Source organism: Vigna unguiculata, chromosome 1, assembly GCF_037176805.1.
Source record: "Vigna unguiculata cultivar grain cowpea cultivar isolate G323 ecotype 2 chromosome 1, ASM3717680v1, whole genome shotgun sequence".
NCBI classification, from domain to species: domain Eukaryota; kingdom Viridiplantae; phylum Streptophyta; class Magnoliopsida; order Fabales; family Fabaceae; genus Vigna; species Vigna unguiculata.
The window spans coordinates 13,397,474-13,421,614 of NC_140792.1; positions in this window are offsets into that span (position 1 = coordinate 13,397,474).

The following is a 24,141-nucleotide window of genomic DNA, read 5'->3' on the forward strand; positions in this document are numbered from 1 at the left end:
TACGGAGGTTTTGAAACCCATGGTATTTTATGGGGGGTTTTGAAACCTATGTTATTTTATGGAGGTTCTAAAATTCATAGTATTTTATGGAGGTTTTAAAGTTCACGATATTTTATGAAGGTTTTAAAATTCATGATAATTAACCGGGGTTTTAAATTCACAAAACTTAACTGAGGTTTTAAAACATATCTTAAATATAAGAGGATAAAAAACTTTCGTTATTGAATGGTGCTTCTTGGGGTTCATAAAAATCTCGGTTAACACGTTCTCTAGGGATGGTTTAGCGAGTGAAATCAAAACCCCGGGTAAAGAACTTAGTAGAGGTTTTAACCCTAGGTAATGTAAAAATAAACCTTCGTTAAAAATATTTTTTCTTGTAGTGAATGCACCCTTGATTTTATTTTACACACTTCTATTGCAAGTGTACCACAAAAACCTGTTCTATAGTCCGAATTTTACTAAGTTGCACCCATCCTACCACTTAAAATAAACTCAACCTGATCATGCCATGTGGCAATCCTCACCTTCTAAATCTCTCCAACCATATGATGACACGTGTCATGATCCTCTACTCACTAAACTGACCAATCACGCAACGCATCCAACCATCTTCACAGATCTACTATCGCGAGCCAGAAACGTCGGAATAGCCATGCACCTTGTGGAAACTGGTAGCAGACCTTCGTCACTCCGCGTTCACGTCAGACCAGGTCGTTGGAGAAGACGACCACCGCGCCACACGCTGTTGGAGCAACTACAAGCATCTACGAAACCCTAATTTGGGAGAGAGAAGGAGCTGCCACATGTCATCCTCTAAATGGACACTGAAATGGTCAAAGTTGGTCAAATCTGGTAAAAAAGTCAAAAACTGGTCAAAGGAAAGGGGTTTAACTGCAAATATTGATATTTTTGGATGTCTATGCAAAATTGGACTAGAGGATTGAAAATGGGTTATTTAGAAAATTAATACAAATATTATTTGGTGATAATTTATCAGATATCTTTAAATAATTAATTTTTTTAATTATATCATAAATTATTAACCAACTATATTTGTCAATAGTCTATATCTCTCCAAATATCTTTGAATACTTATCTTTATCTTTATTTTAAAAGATATTTGAGAGGTTTTAGCAACATAAAAGCTAAGTCCAATTCCTATATAAAGAGACTAAGGGAGAAATAGAAAAAAAAGGTCGAGACATCGGAGTTTTGGAACCCTTATGGTGGCCTAATTTCGTTTCCTTTCTCTCTCTATTCTTCTCTCTTTATTTTGCATTCATGGAGTTCTAAACTTCTTGCGTTGATTCCATTGTAATTTCATAATTGAATTTTGAGGTTAGATCGATTAATTTCGTTGTTCTTTTTATTATTGTTGAGGTTTTCACTCATCTATGTCTTTTATCTTTGAATCACGTAAGAAGTAATGATTTTAAATCTATATGCATGTTGGTCATATAAGTCCAATAGTTTTTAAATTGAATTGAGACTTTATTTTGATTTTATTTAGAAACTTTCATATGATTAAATGAGTTTTTACCAATAATTGAGACTTTACTTTGGTTTAAGGTATTTACTCTAATTATAATTAATTGAGACTTTACTTTGATTAATTAAGCTTTTTATTTGGTGAGGAGATAAAAGAATAGACATGATTAGGCATAGTAAAATTTGATTGAGACTGTACTTTGGTTGAATTTATTGTGGATAATCTAAAAGTTCTCACTTTTAATTGAGACTGTACTTTGGTTAAAAGTGAGAACGCCAACAAATTAATTAAGACTTTACATTGATTAATTTGTAAATCTATAACAATAATTAATCGACCAATAATCTTTAGATAACCAATGATGAATCTATTTTGAAAAAGCAATGGAATCAATCTATTTTCTTTACTATTGTTTTTATTTCATTTTATCTTTTAAATTTTATTTCTATCTTTGTTTATCTTAATCCCCTATATTTTTTATTTTATTTGACCAACTCATTTGTATAGTTTTATAAGAACTAATTTGTTAAAAATCAATTCCGTGTTCGTTGGGAGACGACTTAAGGTTACTTGACCCATTCTATTTTCTTGACTATTATCTTAGCAATACTGAAGTTGCTGTAGTTTAGTAGTATTAATTTGATTGCGTCAATGACAGCGTTATCAAATTTGGCGCCGTTTTCGGGGAACACGGTTAGAATTTTTATCATTTTAGTTCTTATTTTAATTATTTTAATTATTTTTATTTCTTTTGATTTTATTTTTTATTTTTTATCACTAACATTTTTTTGCTCTCAATTATTTTTCGTAACATTTATTTTATTTTCTTTACTTATTTTATTTTGTTCCTGTAGAGAACAAATAAGATATATCGGACACAAGCGTTACCTTACTCTGGTCCGCAATCTCCTCAGTAGGCTTCCTCCCGGCCCATACGTGTCGCCTGTGGATATCGCGGTGTGAATTGGTTGAACCCGAGGGGGGTTACCTGCAGAAGAGACTCTGAAGCTCAAGTCAGTAAAATCTCTTAGAAAGTCAAATCTCGTGATTAGAAGAGTAATGAATGCGTACCGTTAATTCGTGGGGTCCATGCATATTTACAGATTATTAATTATGTCTGGCCATGTCATGGGCTGGGCCCTTGTTTGGACCGTAAGTGGGCTTGGGCCTTAACCCAGGTCCCTTAGTTCGATCATCGTGGGCCCTATTGGTATTACCATTAATGTTCTGAATTTGCCAAGTTCTTGCTTAGTTTTCTAGAGTTACCGGCCTAGACCGGTTACTCTTTAGCGGCTTCGGCCGCTGTTGTTCTTTTAGTGTGTTCGGCCGCTGTTGCTCTTTTAGCGGCTTAGGCCAATTACTTTGATTCACTTAGCGTATGTATGGTGATTATTATTATTTACGTCCTTGGTAGTTACATAGACGGGTTTTATGGTTATTATTCGGCTAGGCCGGCCAGGTGTGGTACATATTTTATTTTGTTTAGTTTTTTTTAAGCATAATTTTGTTTGAGGAATTTTGTTGGGAAATTTGTGAAACTAGTTGGGAAACACTTTGGCTAAGGAAAGATAAGGTACTTAAGTTGTCCATTGAGACGCACCTCTCTTTCCTAGAAGCCTACTCAACAAGCTTTCAACTTATTTATTTTTAGAAAACCTCTTTCAAAAATGCAAAATAATTTTTCATATGAAAATAATCAACAATGTGATTTTCAAGTGAACTATGATTACTATCCATAACAACCACGTGATTCATATGATTATCAACAACCAATTGTCACACCTACTTCTGCACCTGATATAAGTGGGTTAACTTTACAACAATTTAATGATCTATATCCTAGATCATCTTTTTTGGGATATGAGCAACAACCATATTCTGAGTGTCCACCTCAACAACCATATGTTCCAAATAGTTTTCAACAACAATTTGTACCACCACAACAAGTTGAAGCAACGAATGGACCATCCTACAAAGAAGTTATGATACTAATGGGAGAAGTTATAGAGAAATTAGAGTCCAGGGATGAAAGATTGCGAGTTGATCACGATGCAAAAATATTGAGCAAGAGTGGTATGAAAATAAGAAAATATTGTTTGATATGTTGAGGGATGCAAGTAAAAACAACTTCATAAAATTACTTGTAACTTTTAATACCACCCTTCAACCCCATCAGAGATTTCCTGAACATCCAAATTTTAACGCACTTCGTCATAAAATCAAAGATATGCTTCTGAAGTTGGCCATCAGAGCTGAACAAATGTTTGAAGATTTGAGTCAGCTAATGAATGATACAGTTAGAAAGGTCACTTTGGAAGATATGATGAATATGATGACTGAAATGATGAAGATGAATCAGACAGATCAGAAAGAGATGATGAATGCCGCCACACAAAGCTTGCAAAATCAGTCTGAAAAATTGATAGCGGAATCACATCACACTGATATATCTACTAATAGACCTAATGATACTAATAGTAATATGCCTACTGATGGACATATCAATTTTGCGAAAGATGTTGCTGATGAAGAAATTAAAGATTCTCACATAAACATAGCTACTGATGGATATGTTGATGATGCTCAATGTGAATACAAAGTTGTACCTGTTGATGAGGATATGAGTACAAATGATCATTTTCAAGAGCAAAGTTGTGAGAACAATACAATAGAGGAACCAAATGCAGTTGAAGAGCCAACGATATTTGAAGATGCAGCTGAAGCATCTACTATTGCAACTGACTTGGTTAATGATGAAGCAGTAGAGTCAACAACACCAGGTGAAAATTTTTGCTCAGAAGATGAAATTATGAGGATTATTGATGATCTGCTTAACCATCCGAATGCACCTGATAATGCTCAAGATGAGTTGAAGCCACACACTCCACACATCAAGTTTGTTGATGTGAATGATGTAAATAAGTTTTTAGTGGTTATCTTTGTTGACATGGCTGTAGAAAAAGAATAAAGGTTGTTGCAACAGGTAAAAACCTTAGATTCAAATTCTTTTGAAATCATTGTTGATAGAAAAGTTAATATGCATGAATATTTGTTTTTTGTTTTTGATTTTAATAAAAAAATAAAAAAAATTCAAAAATATGTTTTTTTGTTTTTAGTTTTCATAAACTTTAAAAAGTAAAAATTAAAAAAATGGTACAAGCTGATTTGTACTTTGTAAAATTAAAGAAAATAAATTTTGACATATGACCAAATTGAGTCAGAAGTCATAATTTTTTTCGTTTCCTCCCAAAATAAGTCCATCAAAGACATTTTTTTTAAATAAGTGTAGGGGAGACAAACTGTAGGTAGGATTTTTTTTTGTTTTTTGTTTTTATTTTCATTTAAAAAAAATTGTGATTTCTTTTCGAGAAAATTGTGAAAGTATAAACTTTTTACTAAGTGGAACTTTTAAACAATATGTCTCTTAAGAAATCCACCAAAAATATTTCTCTGTTTTCAATAAAACATATTGACATTGGATTTTTAGGATTTGATTCAGTAATTGGGATGATCATAATTCTGGTAAAATAAAAGTCATGTTGATATGAGTGGATTGTTTTTATGATTTGCTAATTGAGTTGATTTGAGAATTTCTTGATTAAATCTTTTGTGAAAGAGTTTAACCTTGTAAGTCTTGAGTCTTAATGCAAAGGATAGACCGCCATGTGCCATTCCTATTTTTTTCTTGAGTGACTTGCTCATGTTTGTTTATACTCAAATGTTTAACTTGACTCTTTTGTTTTGCATCTTAGGTAAATATGCATGATTTGATATGATTAAGGCATTTCTTGTTTTTAGCTACTTGGCCAAATAAGCCCACCTTGATATTAATCCATTGGTAGCCCCTTTGAGCTTTTAAACCTCTTCCTTTTTTCTTATTTTAAGCCTATTGCATAACCTTGAAAAGAAAAGACCATATTCTACCTTAGGAAGAAAGAAGGAGCTAATGGTTGTGTTCAGGAATGGTTGAGGAATAAAGTGTGTGGGTGAGTCTCTCACTCACAAATTAATAAAAATGACAAAAGAAAAAATTGTTGATGAAAAAGTGTTGAAATAATTGCTTTCTAAAAAAAAAAAGAGCAACAAAGCAATTGATGAAGAAACAAAGGAATATACATGATTAGGCAGCCCTCCATGGTTTTGATGGAATACATGATAATAATATGATGAAGGAAAGAAAATAAAAGGAAGAAGGAGAGATGTGGTGGATGACGGTATTTGCTAAAACCAGAGAGTTGCTAAGTGTGTAAGTTGTTTCGCTTCTGCTCCCTTAAGTCTCTTTATATAGGCTTCAACTGGACTTTGAGCTTTATCTGTCGGTTGCTAAAATCTTTTATTTTTATTTAATTAATTAGCAACTTAATTTCTGTCCAATTTCCAATTCTGCCCCTCTTATTTAACCATTTTTGAAGTTTTGACCATAGTTGATTGCTGGCTTTAACTAGTTGACCAATGTTGACTAATTGACTGTCCAATAGCAGCCTTACACGTGGCAGAGTGCTTTCTCTCTCCAAACTAGGGTTTCTCTCACACTTTGGCTGCGAAGGTGCGGTGGTGCGAGGTTCTGGTGTTGTTCCGGCGAGCGCAGTGGCTACGCGAATCTGATGCTTGAAGCTGCCATGGTTGTTTGCTGTGTGCTCGCGTGGTGTTGTGGCAATGGTGGTAAGATTTGCGTCAATGGCTGGAGATGATGGCGCAAGGTGCAGATTCGTTCACGGTGTGCGAGAAGATGAAGCTGTCTCGCGTCTGCAATGGTGCGAGGTTGGCTCTGTTGCGAAGCTGCAGGAATGACGCGGCGGCGTAGTGTGTGATGATGGAAAACGCTGTTGTGTGCTTGCGATTTCCGGGAAGATGATGAATCGAAGGTGCAACTCTGATTCGTGATCTGGCGTTGCAGCTACGAAGTGATGCCAGTTTCGCAGCTGCAATGGTTCAGAAACTTGGTGCTTGACTCCTCTCTTCTCCGGCGAGATGGTTGCTGGCTCATGGACTGCTGCTGGAGACGCGCTGCTGCTGTGCGTTGCAGGTGCGGTGGCTATGGTGGCAGAGCTTCTCTTCTCCTCGGGTGGCTACTGTTGCGTCGTTCACTATGGCGTGATGATGTAGGTACTGCTTCGTGACTGGTGCGAAGTGAATGGTGTGTTGTTGCAGTAGCTCACGGAAGGCATCAGTGGTGTAGATTTGCGTTTCCAGCAAGGTGAAATGGTGGCCCAAGGTTGCAGATCTGGTATAGGTTGGATGCGCGAATGGTGCACGATTTCCGGCATGGTGAAGCGCAATGGAGGTGCTAGAACGTGAATGGTGGCCGGCGAGAAGAAAGATGGTGGAACTGTGGTGGCCGGAGGTTTGACGATGAGATTGGCGGCGGCGACTGCCATGGTGATGGAAAGAGATGATGAAAATTAGGGTTAGGGTTTCATGTGTGAGATGGTGACATGGCAAGATCTGATTGGTCATTTTGGTGAATGGAGGATTATGACACGTGTCAGCATATGGTTGGCCTAATTTGCAAGGTGGGGATTGCCACATGGCATAATCTGGTTAAGTGGAGTTTAAGTGGTAGGAGGGGTGCAACTTAGTAAAAACTAGGGGTGCAGAACAGGTTTTTGTGGTCCACTTGTAGGAGGAGTGTGTAAATAAAAACTGGGGATGCATTTAGCTCCTGATTTATTCCTTTCCAGAATTTCCTGATTTTGGACTTATTTTGTAACGTTGAATATTTCAAATCCACACTATTAATGACCAAAAATAAATTCCAGCTGCGTTAACAAACGTTAGAATATCCAATAATATTTTATGCAACTAAAATCAATTTTTACGCCATCTTTACCAAACTTACTCAATAAATTCAATAATCACAAATCCTAATTAAAGCAATCCTTAAGCACAAAAAATTCAATTAAATCCCCAAATTTAAATATTAAATGAGGGCAAAAATTTGAACTCATCACTCACCCACACTTATCCTTTTGCATTCTTGGGCAAAATTGAATAATTTCAAAACTTTATTCTGAGTTTTTTTTTATTTCATATTTTCACTGGATTAAAGGAATGAATACAAATGGAAACAGATCAATCTTCTAGAAATCATGTTGTCATGCACATATAAATGGAAAGATTCTGTTTTTCACACATGAGTTAATCTTTTGAGTTTACAAGATAATCAAATATGAAAGAGAAACACTCAAGTTAAATGTATATTTTCTCACCAAAATTTGCTCAAGTGTTTTGGCTTGTGTTTCCACTCAAAATACCCATGCAAGTAAACACTTTCAATGCTTAGCAAGACTCTAATATTTACAGCTTTCATAAAACATGCATTCAAAAATCATGAGGACTTTTCACAGGTTATAACAGGGCCAAGGCAAAGGTAGGAAATTTTTTTAGGATTTTAGTGTTTTTGAAATAGTAAGGTAGAAAGAATTATGGAGCATAGTTTCAAAAACAATCCTTTTTTTATGTTTTTTTTTTCTCTTTTATCCTTTGTTGCTCTTTTTTCAGACAATAATCATTTTTCATTTCAACACTCTGTCATCAACAATTATTTTCCTTTTGCCATTTTTATAACTTTGTGGGGGAAATAATCACCCCCCACACTTTATTCCTCAACCAATCTTAACATAATCCACTAGCTCCCTCTTTCTCCCTAAAGCAAGGAAAAACATGGTCTTTTTCTTTTTAAGGTTTAGCAATATGCTCAAAACAAGAAAAAAGGGGTTTAAGCTCAAGGGGCTACCAATGGATCAATGTCATGGTTAGCTTATTTGGCCAAGTATCTAAAAACAAGAAATGCCTGAGTCATATCAAATCATGCATATTCACCTAAGATGCAAAACACAAGAATCAAGCTAAACATTTGAGTATAAACAAGACATGAGCAAGTCACACAAGGAAAAATAGGAATGACACATTGTAGTCCATCCTTTACAATAAAGCTCAAAACTCACAAGGTCAAAAACTCTTTCACAAAAGATTTATTCCAGAAACTCTCAAATCAACTCAATTAGTAAATCAAAGAAACAATCCACTGATAGCACATGACTCTTATCTTCCCAGAATTATGACCGTTCCAATTAGTGAATCAAATCCAAAAATCCAATGTCAATATGTTTTATTGAAAGCAAAATTTTTTTTGTTTTTTATTTTAATTTTTTTTAAGAAAACAAACAAAAAACAAAATTAGAAAAGAGAAACAAAACAAATAGAAAACAAAATCAGAAAAGGGGGAAATCTCCCCACACCCCCACACTTTATCCATGCATTGTCCTCAATGTATTCAATATGTATATAATGCAAAGAAAAAGTATGAAGTGTACTTACCTCCTCAAGGTGGAAGGTATGCGGGAGAAGTCAAGTTCATCCCATCCATCTTCTTATTCAGCATATCTTGATTTTCATTGAATATCCGAAGATGATGCCCATTAACTTTAAAAGTTCTTGTTGAGGATTCTTCCTTGATCTCCACTGCTCCATAAGGAAAGAATTCTGTAACAATGAATGGTCCTTCCCAAGTAGAACGCAACTTACCACTCATGTGACCAAGCTTGGATTTGTATAGTAACACCTTTTGGCCTACCTTGAAATCTTTTCTAGCCACAAGCGTTTGGTCATGGAAGTTCTTCGTTTTCTCTTTGTAGAACTTTGAGTTTTCATAGGCTGCAAGCCTAATCTCCTGTAGTTCTTGCAACTGAAGTTTTCGCTCACTTCCTGCTTCTTCCAAATCCAAGTTGCATGCTTTCACAACCCAATAGGCCCGATGTTCAATCTCCACAGGTAAATGACAAGCCTTTCCAAAAACCACCCTAAAAGGCGACATACCTATAGGTGTTTTGTAGGCTGTCCTGTGTGGCCAAAGTGCATCATCCAATCTTGTGGCCCAATCCTTTCGACTAGGCTTCACTACTTTCTCTAGTATCTTTTTAATCTCCTTGTTAGAGATCTCTGCTTGCCCATTAGTTTGGGGGTGATATGGTGTAGCAATGCGATGTGTCACCCCATACTTCTTCAACATGTTCTCAAGTAGCTTATTGCAGAAATGAGTCCCCTGGTCACTGATGATGGCTCGTGGTATCCCAAACCTACAGAAAATGTTAGACATGACAAAATTCATAACAACTCGAGAATCATTAGTCCTTGTAGCTATGGCTTCCACCCATTTGGAGACATAGTCTACAGCAAGCAAAATATAAGTAAACCTAGAAGAAGGAGGAAAAGGACCCATAAAATCAATACCCCAAATATCAAATACTTCACAGTATAGCATGGGTTGTTGAGGCATTTAATCCTTTCTTAAAATGGATTTGGCTTCCCTTTGACACTGCTCACAATTTTCATATACCCTCTGTGCATCTTTAAAGATAGTAGGCCAATATAATCCACAATCCAACACTTTCCTACTTGTTCTTTGTCTGCCATAATGTCCACCAAAAGGAGACGAATGACAGAACTCAAGCACATGAGGTATCTCGATATCTGTAACACACCTCCTTATGACTTGGTCACTACCAATGCGACATAAGATTGGGTCTTCCCAGATATAGTACTTTGCCTCACTTTTTAGCTTGGTTCTTTCATATTTGGAGAAGGAAGGAGGAATAGCAAAAACAACCAAATAGTTAACAATGTCAGCAAACCAAGGTTTTGGAAACATACCTTTGACAACAGTCAATGCTAGGAGGACTTCATCAGGAAAGTCATCTTAAATAGGAATGTTATCTTCTCCATTTTCAATCCTGCTAAGATGGTCGGCTACTAAGTTATGCGCCCCACTTCTGTCTAGAATCTCAATGTCAAACTCTTGGAGCAGTAGCATCCATCTAATCAACCTTGGCTTCGAATCTGCTTCAGAAGGAATTTTAATGCTGCATGATCAGTGTAAACAATTACCTTGGAACCAAGTATATACGGTTTGAATTTGTCCAAGGCAAACGCAACTGCCAATAATTCCTTCTCAGTTGTGGTGTAGTTAGCCTACACTGTATCCAATGTTTTGGAAGCATAATATATCACATGTGGTAGCTTCCCATCTCTTTGTGCAAGTACCGCTCCTACTGCAAAGTTTGATGCATCACACATAAACTCGAATGGTAATGTCAAGTCAGGTGGCTGGATGATAGGAGTGGTGGTTAGCGCCTTTTTCAAAGTATCAAAAGCATCTTTGCACCTCTCTTGAAAGTCAAATGGTATATCCTTTTGTAGTAAGTTGGAGAGAGGGTTGGCTATCTTGCTGAAGTCCTTGATAAACCTCCTGTAAAATCCTGCATGTCGAAGAAAAGATCGAACCTCTTCCACAGAAGAGGGGTAACGCAATTGTGAAATAATATCAATTTTAGTAGGATCTACAGATATACCATTCCTAGAAATAACGTGACCTAAAACTATACCTTATTCCACCATAAAATGACATTTTTCAAAATTTAAAACAAGGTTAGTTTTTTCACATTTCTCCAAGACTCTAGCAAGATTAGACAAGAAATGATCAAAAGATGAACCATATACACTAAAATCATCCATAAAAACCTCAATACAATGCTCCAACAAATCTGTAAAAATACTCATCATACATCGCTGAAATGTTCCAGGAGCATTGCAAAGGCCAAATGACATTTTCCTATAAGCATATGTACCGAATGGACAAGTAAAGGTAGTATTATGTTGATTTTCTAGGGCAATACAAATCTGAGAATACCCAGAGAATCCATCAAGAAAACAGTATTGAGACTTACCTGCCAATCGATCTAACATCTGGTTCATGAATGGTAAAGAAAAGTGGTCATTCCTGGTGGCCTGGTTTAGTCTTCTATAATCAATACAAACCCTCCAGCTATTCTGAATACGAGTAGGAATCAACTCGTTCTTCTCATTTTTGACCACGGTGATCCCAGATTTCTTAGGGACCACATGTACAGGACTCACCCAAGTGTTGTCAGAAATAGGATATATAATACTTGCTTGTAGCAACTTGGTGACTTCTTTCTTCACAACCTCCATCAGCTGAGGATTTAGTCTCCTCTGAGGTTGCCTTACTGGCTTAGCATCCTCCTCCAAGAGTATTCTGTGCATGTAGAAAGAAGGACTAATACCAGGAATATCTGGCAAGTCCAACCTATTGCTTGCTTGTGATCTTTGATAACCTACAATAGCTTTTGTTCCTACTAGTCAGTAAGCAAGGCAGATATAATAACATGGAGTTTCCCATCCCTCTCAAGATAAGCATATTTCAAATGAGATGGTAAAGGTTTCAACTCCAAATTGGGTGGCTGTTCAACAGATGGCAACATTTTACTGCCTAAGGTAATTTCAGCCACCTTAGCATCACACTCGGACGCCACAAAGGTATCATATAGTGACACCGCGTCCTCAATATCACCTGTTTTACAATTTTCTCTTTTGTCTAAAATCGAGCTCGAAATATTCGAAAAAGAAAAATCTAAAGAAGAAGAAAAACCAGATAAAACGTCCAAAAGTCCAAAAGTATAATTGTTCACTACATTACTCAATAAATCAATACAAAACAAATAAAGGTCTTCGGTCGGGTGCTTCATGGCTTCTAGCACATTGAACTTCACCTTCTCATCTCCTATCTCCACAATTAAGGATCCTGCATGCACATCTATCTTGGTACGTGTTGTCATCATGAATGGTCTTCCCAAGATGATTGTGGTTGAACTCATTCCTTCATCATCCTTCATGTCTAAGATGTAGAAATCTGCAGGAAAAATTAACTTGTCCACACGGACAAGCACATCTTCTAGCACACCTGCAGGATTAACTGTGCTACGGTTGGCCAATTGAATGACCGCACCAGTAGACTTAAGACGTCCAAGATGAAGTGAAGTAAAAACTGATAAAGGCATTACATTAATGGAAACTCCTAAATCTAACATAGCATTATCAAATTTAGTACTTACTATAATGTAGGGAACAAAAAACATACTTGGATCCTTACATTTTTGCGGCATTCTGACTGCAGGTTTCTTAATTAAGCTAGAGACGTTTCTTCCCATGTTCACTACCTCTTTGTCCATAATACGCCTTTTATTTGTACATAATTCTTTGAGAAACTTGGCGTATTTAGGAATTTGTCTTATAGCATCCAACAAAGGGATGTTTATCTCCACTTTCTTGAAAGTATTCAAGATTTCTTTGTCTAACTCCTCCATCTTTTTAGTTTTTGGTTTCAAACGGTTTGGATAGGGAGGAGGAGGGGAATAAGGAGACAAATTTTCAGAGGAAGTATTAGGGGATACCAACCTGGAGTTATCACTAGGTGCAGGCATTTCAGATGTTGCTTGTGTTTCTTCATCTGATCTTCCGCTTTCATTATCAGGTACAACTTCATTTTCCTTATCTTCATCTTTTTGTGCATCCCCAAGGCCTTGTATTTGCTTACCCGATCTTAAAGAAATAACACTTACATTTCGCGGTTTAATTACAGTTTGGGCAGGCAAATTGCTTGAACCTTGTTGAGACTTCATCTGATTTAACTCATTTGCCATTTGTCCAATCTGGTTCTGCAAATTTTCAATTGTTGCTTCCATCGTCTATTTCAACTCATTGATTTGTTCCTTCATCATGTTAGCCATCATTTTCATCATTGCTTCCATGTTTAAATCACCAGAGGTTGCACTTGGTTGTGGTTATTGCCTCTGTTGAGGTGGAACATAGACTTGTTGGTGTTGAGGCTGTTGATTTCCCCATTTCTGGCTGGGATATTCCTTCTAATCTGAGTTGTACTTGTTGGAGGACAAATCATAGTTGTATTGCTGTTGAGGTGGTCTATTATTGCCATAAATGTTTGCAGCATATGCTTGAGGTTGTTCACCGTCTAGCGTCCTTGTCTCTTTTAACATAGAACAAGCCTCGGTAGGATGATTAGTAGAAGCACAAATTCCACATAAGGTAGAAGGGATAGGTTTTTTCTGTAAGTCTGTCAAGGTCCTTACCATGGCCGCTAAGTCATCCAAATTCCCTTCTATTTTCTTGTGATCTGCAACAGATGAAGCTTCTACTCCATGGGTTCCCTTCAATAGAGTTATAGAATTACTCCTGGTGGTAAATTGTTGATGGTTCGATGCCATATTCTCAATTAATTGTCTCGCATTTGTTGGTGTTTTGTCCACCAATGACCCTCCACTTGCAGCATCTATCATTTGTCTTTCCATGATACTCAATCCCTCATAAAAGTACTGAATGAGGAGATGCTCGTTTATTTGATGATGAGGACAAGAAGCACATAACTTTATGAATCTTTCCCAATACTCGTGAAGATTTTCTCTTTCTTGTTGCCTTATCCCATAAATATCTTTGCGAATAGTAGCAACTCTAGATGCTGGAAAAAACTTTTCCAGAAATAATCTTTTCAGAGTCTCTTAGGTATTGATGGATCCTGGAGGAAGGCAACATAACCAATTCTTAGAGGCATCCTGCAATGAGAATGGAAAAGCCTTAAGCTTAATATGTTCCTCTGTCAAGTGATGGTACGGGTCTTCTCCTGCTAATCCATGGAATTTAGGTAGAAGATGGATTAATCCAGACTTAAGCTCACATTCTCCATCTGGATATTGGATGCACATATTTTGTGTAATTGCTGCATCTGGTGAAGCCAACTCTCTTATTGTTCTTTCTTCCATTCTATCTTCTTGAATTTCTGGTTCAGGTGATGGATCAGAAGATATGTTAATCACCGTAGGTGATTCTAGTGGTACACTTTCAGTGGTAGGTTCAGATGATGGCGGTGCTCTTCAGTAGAACACTCAAGTTCAAGTCTCTTGCGTGATTTATGCAAGTTCTTTTCAAGTTCTGGAACAAGTTGATAGAATTGACCTGGGTTGGCTCGAGTCATGCACTACGCAGTCCACCTGAAAGTGTTCCTCTATTTTTTTTTTCTTCTTATTCTTGTTTTGGAGAAAGATTTCAAGAAAGAAATAAGTTAAGATGTCGTTGGGTCTACTCCCAGGAAAGAGAGGTGCGTCACAGTGGACAACTTAAATACCAAGTCTTTCCTAGAAAGAGTTTTCCTAACTAGTCTCAAACAAATTTCTTAAAAGAAATTCTTAATCAAAACAAAAATAGAATTTTGCTTGAAATATATAAAAAGAAAACTAAAGACTACAAAAAACACAAACTCTATTAAACGTATATGCGTAAAATAAATAAATGAATAAAAACAAAATCAAAATATAAGAAATACTAACCGTATTCCCCGACAACGGCGCCAAATTTGACATCGCTTTCGTTAGGCGATCAAATTACCACTACTTAACTTTAGCAACTTCAGTATTGCCAAGTTAGTAGTGAACAAAATAGTTAGGGTTAAGATAACCTCGAGCCGTCTCACAACGAATACAAAATTGATCTCAAATATTTGATTCTTAGAAACATGCAATTAAAACTAGTAACAATAAAAATATAGGGGTTTTGATACGCAAAGAATGAATGACATGCAAATAAAAGATCGTAAACACAATAATAGTAAATAGGTCAATTTCACTGCTTTTTCTAAATAGGATTCTTCATTGATTATCTAGAGATTATTGTTAAATTAATTATTGTTGTTGATTTACAAATCAATCAATGTAAAGACTCAATATATTTGTTGGCATTCTCACTTTTAATCAAAGTACAGTCTCAATTAAAAGTGAGAATTTTTAGATTATCCATAGTAAATTCAATCAAAGTACAATCTCACTTAAATTTTACTATGCCTAATCATGTCTATTCCTTTTTTCTTCATCAAATAGAAAACTCAATTAATCAAAGTAAAGTCTTGACTAATTTTAGTTAAAGTAATTACCTCTAATCAAAGTACAGTCTCAATTATTGGCAAAAACTTATTTAATCAAATGAAAGTTTCTAAATAAAATCAAAGTAAAGTATCAATTGAATTTAAAAACTTTTTCACTCATATGATTAGCATACATGTAGATTTAAAATCATTATTTTCTATTCAATTAAGAAACGAAGGACATAAATAAGCAAAAAAAAAAAACCACAACAATAATCAAAAGAACAAATAAATTAATTCATCTAACCTCAGAATCCAGTTAAGAAATTACAGTGGAATCAACACTAAAAGCTTAGCCCTCCATGGCTTTGATGGAATACATGATAATAATATGATGAAGGAAAGAAAATAAAAGGAAGAAGGAGAGATGTGGTGGATGACGGTATTTGCCAAAACCATAGAGTTGCTAAGTGTATAAGTTGTTTCACTTCTGCTCCCTAAAGTCTCTTTATATAGGCTTCAACTGGACTTTGGGCTTTATCTATCGGTTGCTAAAATAATTTATTTTTATTTAATTAATTAGCAACTTAATTTCTGTCCAATTTCCAATTCTGCCCCTCTTATTTAACCATTTTTGCAGTTTTGACCAGAGTTGACTGCTGGCTTTGACCAGTTGACCAGTGTTGACCAGTTTGACTCTCCAATAGCAACCTGACACATGGCAGAGTGCTTTCTCTCTCCAGACTAGGGTTTCTCTCACACTTTGGCTGCGAAGGTGCGGTGGTGCGAGGTTCTGGTGTTGTTCCGACGAGCGCGGTGGCTGCGCGAATCTGATGCTTGAAGCTGCCATGGTTACTGGCTGTGTGCTCGCGTGGTGTTGTGGCAATGGTGGTGCAGATCTGCGTCAATGGCTAGAGATGATGGCGCAAGGTTCAGATTCGTTCACGGTGTGTGAGAAGATGAAGCTGTCTCGAGTCTGCAATGGTGCGAGGTTGGCTCTGTTGCGGAGCTGTAGGAATGACGCGGCGGCATAGTGTGATGATGGAAAACGCTGTTGTGTGCTCGCGATTCCGATAAGATAATAAATCGAAGGTGCAGCTCTGATTCGTGATCTGGCGTTGCAGCAACGAAGTGATGCTAGTTCCGTAGTTGCAATGGTTCAGAAACTTGGTGCTTGACTCCTCTCTTCTCCAGCGAGATGGTTGTTGGCTCACGGACTGTTGTTAGAGACGCGTTGCTGTTGTGCGTTGCAGGTGCGGTGGCTATGGTGGTGGAGCTTCTCTTCTCCTCTGGTGGCTACTTATGCATCATTCACGGTGGCGTGATGATGTAGGTGCTGCTTCGTGACTGGTGCAAAGTGAATGGTGTGCTGCTGTAGTAGCTCACGGAAGGCATCACTAGTGCAAATTTGCATTTTCTGGCTAGGTGAAATGGTGGCCCAAGGTTGCAGATCTGGTAGAGGTTGGATGGGCGAATAGTGCGCGATTTCCGAGATGGTGAAGCGCAATAGAGGTGTTGGAACGTGAATGGTGGTCAGCGGGAAGGAAGATGGTGGAACTGTGGTGGCCGGAGGTTTGGCGGCGAGATTGGCGGTGGCGGCTGCCATGGTGATGGAAAGAGATGATGAAAATTAGGGATAGGGTTTCATGTGTGAGATGGTGATGTGGTAAGATCTGATTGGTTATTTTGGTGAGTGGAGGATTATGACACGTGTCAGCATATGGTTGGCCTAATTTGCAAGGTGGGGATTGCCACATGGCATAATCTGGTTGAGTGGAGTTTAAGTGGTAGGACGGGTGGAACTTAGTAAAAACTAGGGGTGCAGAACAGGTTTTTGTGGTCCACTTGTAGGAGGAGTGTGTAAATAAAAACTGGGGATGCATTTAGCACCTGATTTATTCTTTTCCAGAATTTCCTGATTTTGGACTTATTTTGTAACTTTGACTATTTCAAATCCACACTATTAATGATAAAAAATAAATTCCAGCTGCATTAACAAACGTTAGAATATCCAATAATATTTTATGCAACTAAAATCAATTTTTACGCCATTTTTACCAAACTTACTCAATAAATCCAATAATCATAAATCCTAATTAAAGCAATCCTTAAGCACAAAAAATTCAATTAAATCCCCAAATTTAAATATTAAATGAGGGCAAAAATTTGAACTCATCAGCAATAAACGAAAAAGAGTAGTTTTTCAAATTATGCTCCATTATTCTTCTTACATTACTATTTCAAAAACCCAAGAGTCCTAAAATTTTTCCTACCTTTGTCTTGGTCCTATTATAACCTGTGAAAAGTCCTCATGACTTTTGATTGCATATTTTTTGAAAGTTTGTGAATATTAGAGTCTTGTTAAGTATTAGGAGTGTTTACTTGCATGGGTATTATGAGTGAAAACACAAGCCAAAACACTTGAGAGAATTTTTGTGAGAAAATACACATTTAACTTGAGTACTTTCTTTCATAATTGATTGTCTTGTGAATTCAAAAGATTAACTCATGTGTGAAAATAGAATCTTTTTGTTTGTTTATGCATGGTAACTTGATTTCTAGAATATTGATCTGTCTCAAGTAAGGTTCATTCCTTTGATCCAGTGTTGATGTGAAATAAAATACCTCAGAACAAGTTTTGAAATTGCTCAATTTTGTCCAGGAGTGCAAAAGGATAAGTGTGTGTGTATGATGAGTGTGTATTTTTGCCCTCATTCAGTGTTTAATTCTGGGTATTTAATTGAATTTGTATGCTTAAAGAGTGATTTAATTGACAGTTCTAATAATTAGGCTATTTGAGCTTGTGTGATAGAAATGTCTTAAAGAGTGATTTTTAGCTGCATAAATTATTTTTGGATATTTTAATGTTTGTTGATGCAGCTGAAGTTAAGATTAAGCTCATTCAAGATGGGAAAATAAATTGATTGAAGTTACAGAACACCTTTAAATAAGTCTAAAATTAGCAAGTTCTGAAAAAATCACTAATGCACCCCCGGTTTTATTTTACACACTTCTCTTGCAAGTTGCACCCCTCCTACCATTTAAACTACACTGAACCAGGTCATGCCATGTGGCAATCCTCACATTCTAAATCTCTCCAACCATATCATGACACGTGTCATGATCCTCCACTCACTAAACGGACCAATCATACACTGCCACATCACCATCTCCCAAAATGAAACCCTAATCCTTAAATGAAACCCTAACCCTTATTTTCATAATCTCCATCCTTCTCGCCGGTGAAACGTAGCAGCCACCACCATCTTCTTCCACGCACCTGTACCATGCTTGAGCAAGTGCCATGAGCGAACCAGATCTACATATGTTCGTTGTCAGCCACCGTCCCACCTGCAACGAACCATAACCACGGCCAACCTCCATGGAAGCCACCGTGTCACGCTCAGCAGCACCACCTTGACAACCAATTTTTGTTTCCACACGAACCAACACATGGGCGATCCAGATCTGCACGCGTGCCTGCACCTGCAAGCATCCAACCATCTTCACAGATCTACACTCGCGAGCTAGAAATGTCGAAACAACCTTGCACCTTGCAAAAACCGGCAGCAGACCTATGTCCCTCCGCGTTTACGTCAGACCAGGTCGTTGGAGAAGACGACCACCACGCCACACACCATTGGAGCAACTACAAGCATCTGCGAAACCCTAATTTGGGAGAGAGAAGTAGCTGCCACATATCATCCTATCAATGGACACTGAAATGGTCAAAGTTGGTCAAATCTGGTGAAAAAGTCAAAGACTGGTCAAAGGAGAGGAGTTTAATTGCAAATATTGATATTTTTGGATGTCTCTGCAAAATTGGACTAAAGGATTGAAAATGGGTTATTTATAAAATTAATACAAATATTATTTGGTGATAATTTATCAGATATCTTTAAATAATTAATTTATTTAATTATATCATAAATTATTAACAACCTATATTTGTCAAATAGTGTATATCTCTCCAAATATCTTTGAATACTTATCTTTATCTTTATTTTGAAAGATATTTGAGAGGTTTTAGCAACAGAAAAGCTAAGTCCAATTCCTATATAAAGAGACCAAGGGAGAAACAGAAAAAAAAAAGCTCGGGACTTTGAAGTTTTGGAACCCTTAGGGGGGCCTAAGTTCGTTTCCTTTCTCTTTCTATTCTTCTCTCTTTATTTTGCATTCATGAAGTTCTAAACTTATTGGGTTGATTCCATTGTAATTTCTTAATTGGATTCTGAGGTTAGATCAATTAATTTCTTTGTTCTTTTTATTATTGTTGAGGTTTTCATTCATCTATTCTTTTATCTTTGAATCACGTAAGAAGTAATGATTTTAAATCTATATGCATGTTGGTCATATGAGTCCAAGGGTTTTTAAATTGAATTGAGACTTCACTTTGATTTTATTTAGAAACTTTCTTATGATTAAATGAGTTTTTACCAATAATTGAGACTTTACTTTGGTTTAAGGTATTTACTCTAATTATAATTAATTGAGACTTTACTTTGATTAACTAAGCTTTTTATTTGGTGAGGAGATAAAACAATAGACATGATTAGGCATAGTAAAATTTGATTGAGACTGTACTTTGGTTGAATTTATTGTGGATAATCTAAAAGTTCTCACTTTTAATTGAGACTGTACTTTGGTTAAAAGTGAGAATGCCAACAAATTAATTGAGACTTTACATTGATTATTTTGTAAATCTATAACAATAATTAATTGAGCAATAATCTTTAGATAACCGATGATGAATCTATTTTGAAAAAGCAATGGAATCAATCTATTTTCTTTACTATTGTTTTTATTTCTTTTTATCTTTTAAATTTTATTTCTATCTTTGTTTATCTTAATCCCCTATATTTTTTATTTTATTTGACTAACTCATTTGTATAGTTTTATAAGAACTAATTTGTTAAAAATCAATTCCGTGTTCGTTGGAAGACGACTTAGGGTTACTTTACCCTTTCTATTTTCTTGACTACTATCTTAGCAATACTGAAGTTGCTATAGTTTAGTAGTATTAATTTGATCGCGTCAACGACACCGTTATCACACGCTCTCAGGTTCCTAATTCTAATATTTTCTTATGATTTTGTAGTTTGTTATGTATTAGTTTTATATTTTATATATGTGGTTAATTATTTGTTTAAATATGTTTGATTTTCTTATAGTGTGAGTTAGCCTTAGTTTCTTGTTTGAGATTCAATACGAAAATTACGTATTGTCCCCGAGTTTTCATTTTGAAGATGATACATTACTTTTTAAAATTAATATTAAGGGATACAATACTAATAATTTAAATGTATTGAATCTTGAATTGTCCGATTGGACAATTTAAGAAGATTAATTGTTAGTTTTGAAATGGTGAATTTAGCCAAGAAGGTGGGGGGGGGGGTTGAATTGGCTTTATAAAACTTTTTCGAAAGCTTAAACCTCTTTTCAATTGAATTTAATGGACTGGAAAGTTTGGATGTAAATGCAGCAGACCAGTAAACTTTCAGTCGATTAAAAAATATAAAACAACAGACTAAATTGTTCTTGATGCTATGTAAATGAAGCAGACCAGTAAACTTTCAGTCGGCTAAAATACTGGAGAATTATGTCGAATGCAGAATTTGCGAATTCAATTCAAACAACAATCTTTTACATACAAGAGATGTTCCAATCAATAAAGCCTCAGATTACACAAGAACACATTAAATCACACCAAAGATCAAATTGCTTGATTTTCTTGAGTTTTTAAAGAGTTTCAAAGAGAGGGAGATGAGGGAAAGAAGAATGCACAACTATTTTTATACTGATTCACTCAATCACAAAGCTACATCTAGTTTACCAGGACAACCTGAGCCTGGTTTCCACTATATTCAAAAGTTTAAAAATCACACAACAAGATTACACTTTTGAACACTAAAACACATAAGATTTTTGACTCACAGAAAAATCCAGACACACAACCTACAAGAATCACACTTGCAGATCTGAAATCACATCAAGCAAGCCATCCAGAGGTACAAGAACATCCAAACCTGATAGTGGCTGTCCCTAGCCAACCATACATGTGTTCTTCAAAGCACGAGTTCTAGTTGTGTATTGTAGAGAGAGAACACTTCCCAAAGATGAATGACACAGTTTCGTTCAGAAAAACTCAGATTCGCACCTCTCCTCGCGAAAACACAACTTGTATAGTCTGGTTTAAGTGAAAACAGTCGATTGAATTTTCCGTACAGTCAACTGATTTCACCTTACTTAAGTGAAATCAGCCGATTGAAAAATAATTCAACTGACTGAATGCATTCATACCAGAAACTATATACAACAAGCCTTTTAACTTGTTAAAAATCGTTTTAACATATTAAAAGAGACACACTAAGGCACACAAGACATCTAACCTATGTCATATAGCCTATCAACAATGTATAACACTAACACATTACATTTAACATGTTATATACAAATTTAACACACTAAAACTTAATCTTCAAGAGGATCTTCATCAAACACTTAAGATCTTCATGCACATGGCTTTATCAATTCTTTGCTTTCAAGCTTGCTTGTGCCAACAATCTCCCCCTGAATTGATGAAGCCAATATCCTCGAGTTGAATTGATGAGCTAAGATCCATAGAGAAACCTAAAAAAACTTTTGCATACAAGATACAAATATTCCAAATATACAACCAAGCAAAAGCACACAAGCATACATACAAATCACATATGCATATGCTCCCCCTATCATTAATAATATGATTTAACATCAAATTTTAGATTAAGTTTGCAGTATTATATGATTCCAACATATTTATTTCAGATTTTCCAATTTTAACATAAATTTACTCATTCTAACTCATTTTTCTCCGCATTTGGATTCATCAAATGAAAGTAAATGCATAAATCAATTTGGAAAGATGAAAATTTTCATTAAAGCAAAACATAGGGGTGTATCAGGGCATATAAATCATGAAGCTAAAAACTGATATAATGATGTTTGCTAATGCGAAAACTCCGTTGTATGTCGGTTCAACTAAGTTCACGCGGTTATAAACAGTTTTAAGACTTATGAATTTAAAAGCGACCAATAGTTGGACAGGTAAAACTTTCATAGAATTGCTCGTGCTCTTGAATGAAATGCTTCCCGAGGAAAATACTCTACCCATTCGAAACTATAACGCTAAGAAAATTCTTTGTTCAATGGGTATGGTGTATAAAAGGATACATGCATATCCTAATGATTGCATATTATACAGAAAATAATTTGAAGATTTGAAAAAATGTCCAAAGTGTGGGCCATCATGGTACAAGTAGAAAATAAATAGTGAAGATAATGGTCAAATAGAAAAGGAAGGATCTACTTTGAAAGTAGTCTAGTACCTTCCAATCGTGCCCAAACTTAAGCGTTTGTTTGCAAATCCTAAATATGCTAAAAACCTTAGATGGCATGCAACTTAGAAAAGATGTGATGAACTACTTCGTCATTTAGCTCATTCAACGCAATGGAAAAATATTGATCAGGAATTTCCCAAGTTCGGTCAACAATGTAGAAATGTTCGGTTTGGCTTAGCTACCGATGGAATGAATCCATTTGGTAATTTAAGTACAAACCACAATTGTTGACCCGTTATATTATTCATTTACAACTTATCTCTTGGACTCTACATGAAGAGAAAATACATGATGTTGTCTATAATGATATGTGGTCCAAAGCAGCTTGGAAATGACATAGATGTTGTGGGTTGATGGGGTTGAAGTATTTGATGTTGTTGCTTCTTAAAATTTCATGATGCATGCAATTTTATTTTGCACAATTAATGACTTTCCAACTTATGGTAATTTGTCGGGGTATAGTGTCAAGGGTCATAAAGCATATCCTATATGTGAAGAAAACACTACATCTCATCAATTGAAAAACGAAAGGAAGATCGTGTATCTGCGCCATCAAAGGTTTTTAGAAGCTAATCATCCTTATTGAAGGTTAAAGAAAACATTCAATGGACATCAAGAGAATGACGAAGCACCAATTCCATTGACTGGCCTTTAAATTCATGAAAAAGTTAATAAAGTACATCATGTATTTGGGAAAACATCAAAGAAGTCATATGCATTGAGCCCTAGCAAGAAAAAATCAATATTCTTTGATCTTCCATATTGGTCGAAGTTACAAGTTAAGCATTGCATTGATATTGTGATAACCTAAATCGCGACGGAACAACGAACTAAAAAGAAATTGGTTTGAAAAAAGAGATTTGAAGTCACCACCATAGTTTTGTCTACAAAAACAAAACTATGGAAAACCATAAAAATAAAACAAAGTCAGCGAAAACCAAATTTAGGGTCCGGGATATGGTTACGCGTAGGGAAGGTATTAGCACCCTACAACACCAGCCAAAAGGCAATACCTTTAATTAAATTTGAAAAAGAGATGTGTCTATTTTAAATATTTATTTTTCCCATAATAAATTAAACATATATACTTTTTGAGTGAAAAGAACCAGCACAGATTAACCTTGGTCCTACGTATTCTCATTAAAAATGAGAAATCAAGGATATGTAATTATTTAATTTTTGAAAGTTGTCTTATGAAATTTTTGAAAATGAGTGTCATGCGACGCTTGCGGCCAAGTTGATACAAAAAACATTTTTATATTTTATTTTTGAAAAGGAGTGTCGTGCGACGCAAGCGGACGATTAGACATAAAAACATTTATATGATCTTTATATTTTATATTTTAAAAAGGAGTCTCGTGTGACGTGAATGGTCGATTAGACAACAAAACTATCTTTATAATTTTGGTATTTTAAAAGAGAGTGTCGTGCGACACGAACAGTCGATTAGATACTAAAACTATTTTTATAACTTTCAAATTTTAAAAAGGAAGTGTCATGTGACGCAAACGGTCAATTAGACACTAAAAGATAAAATAAATAAAATA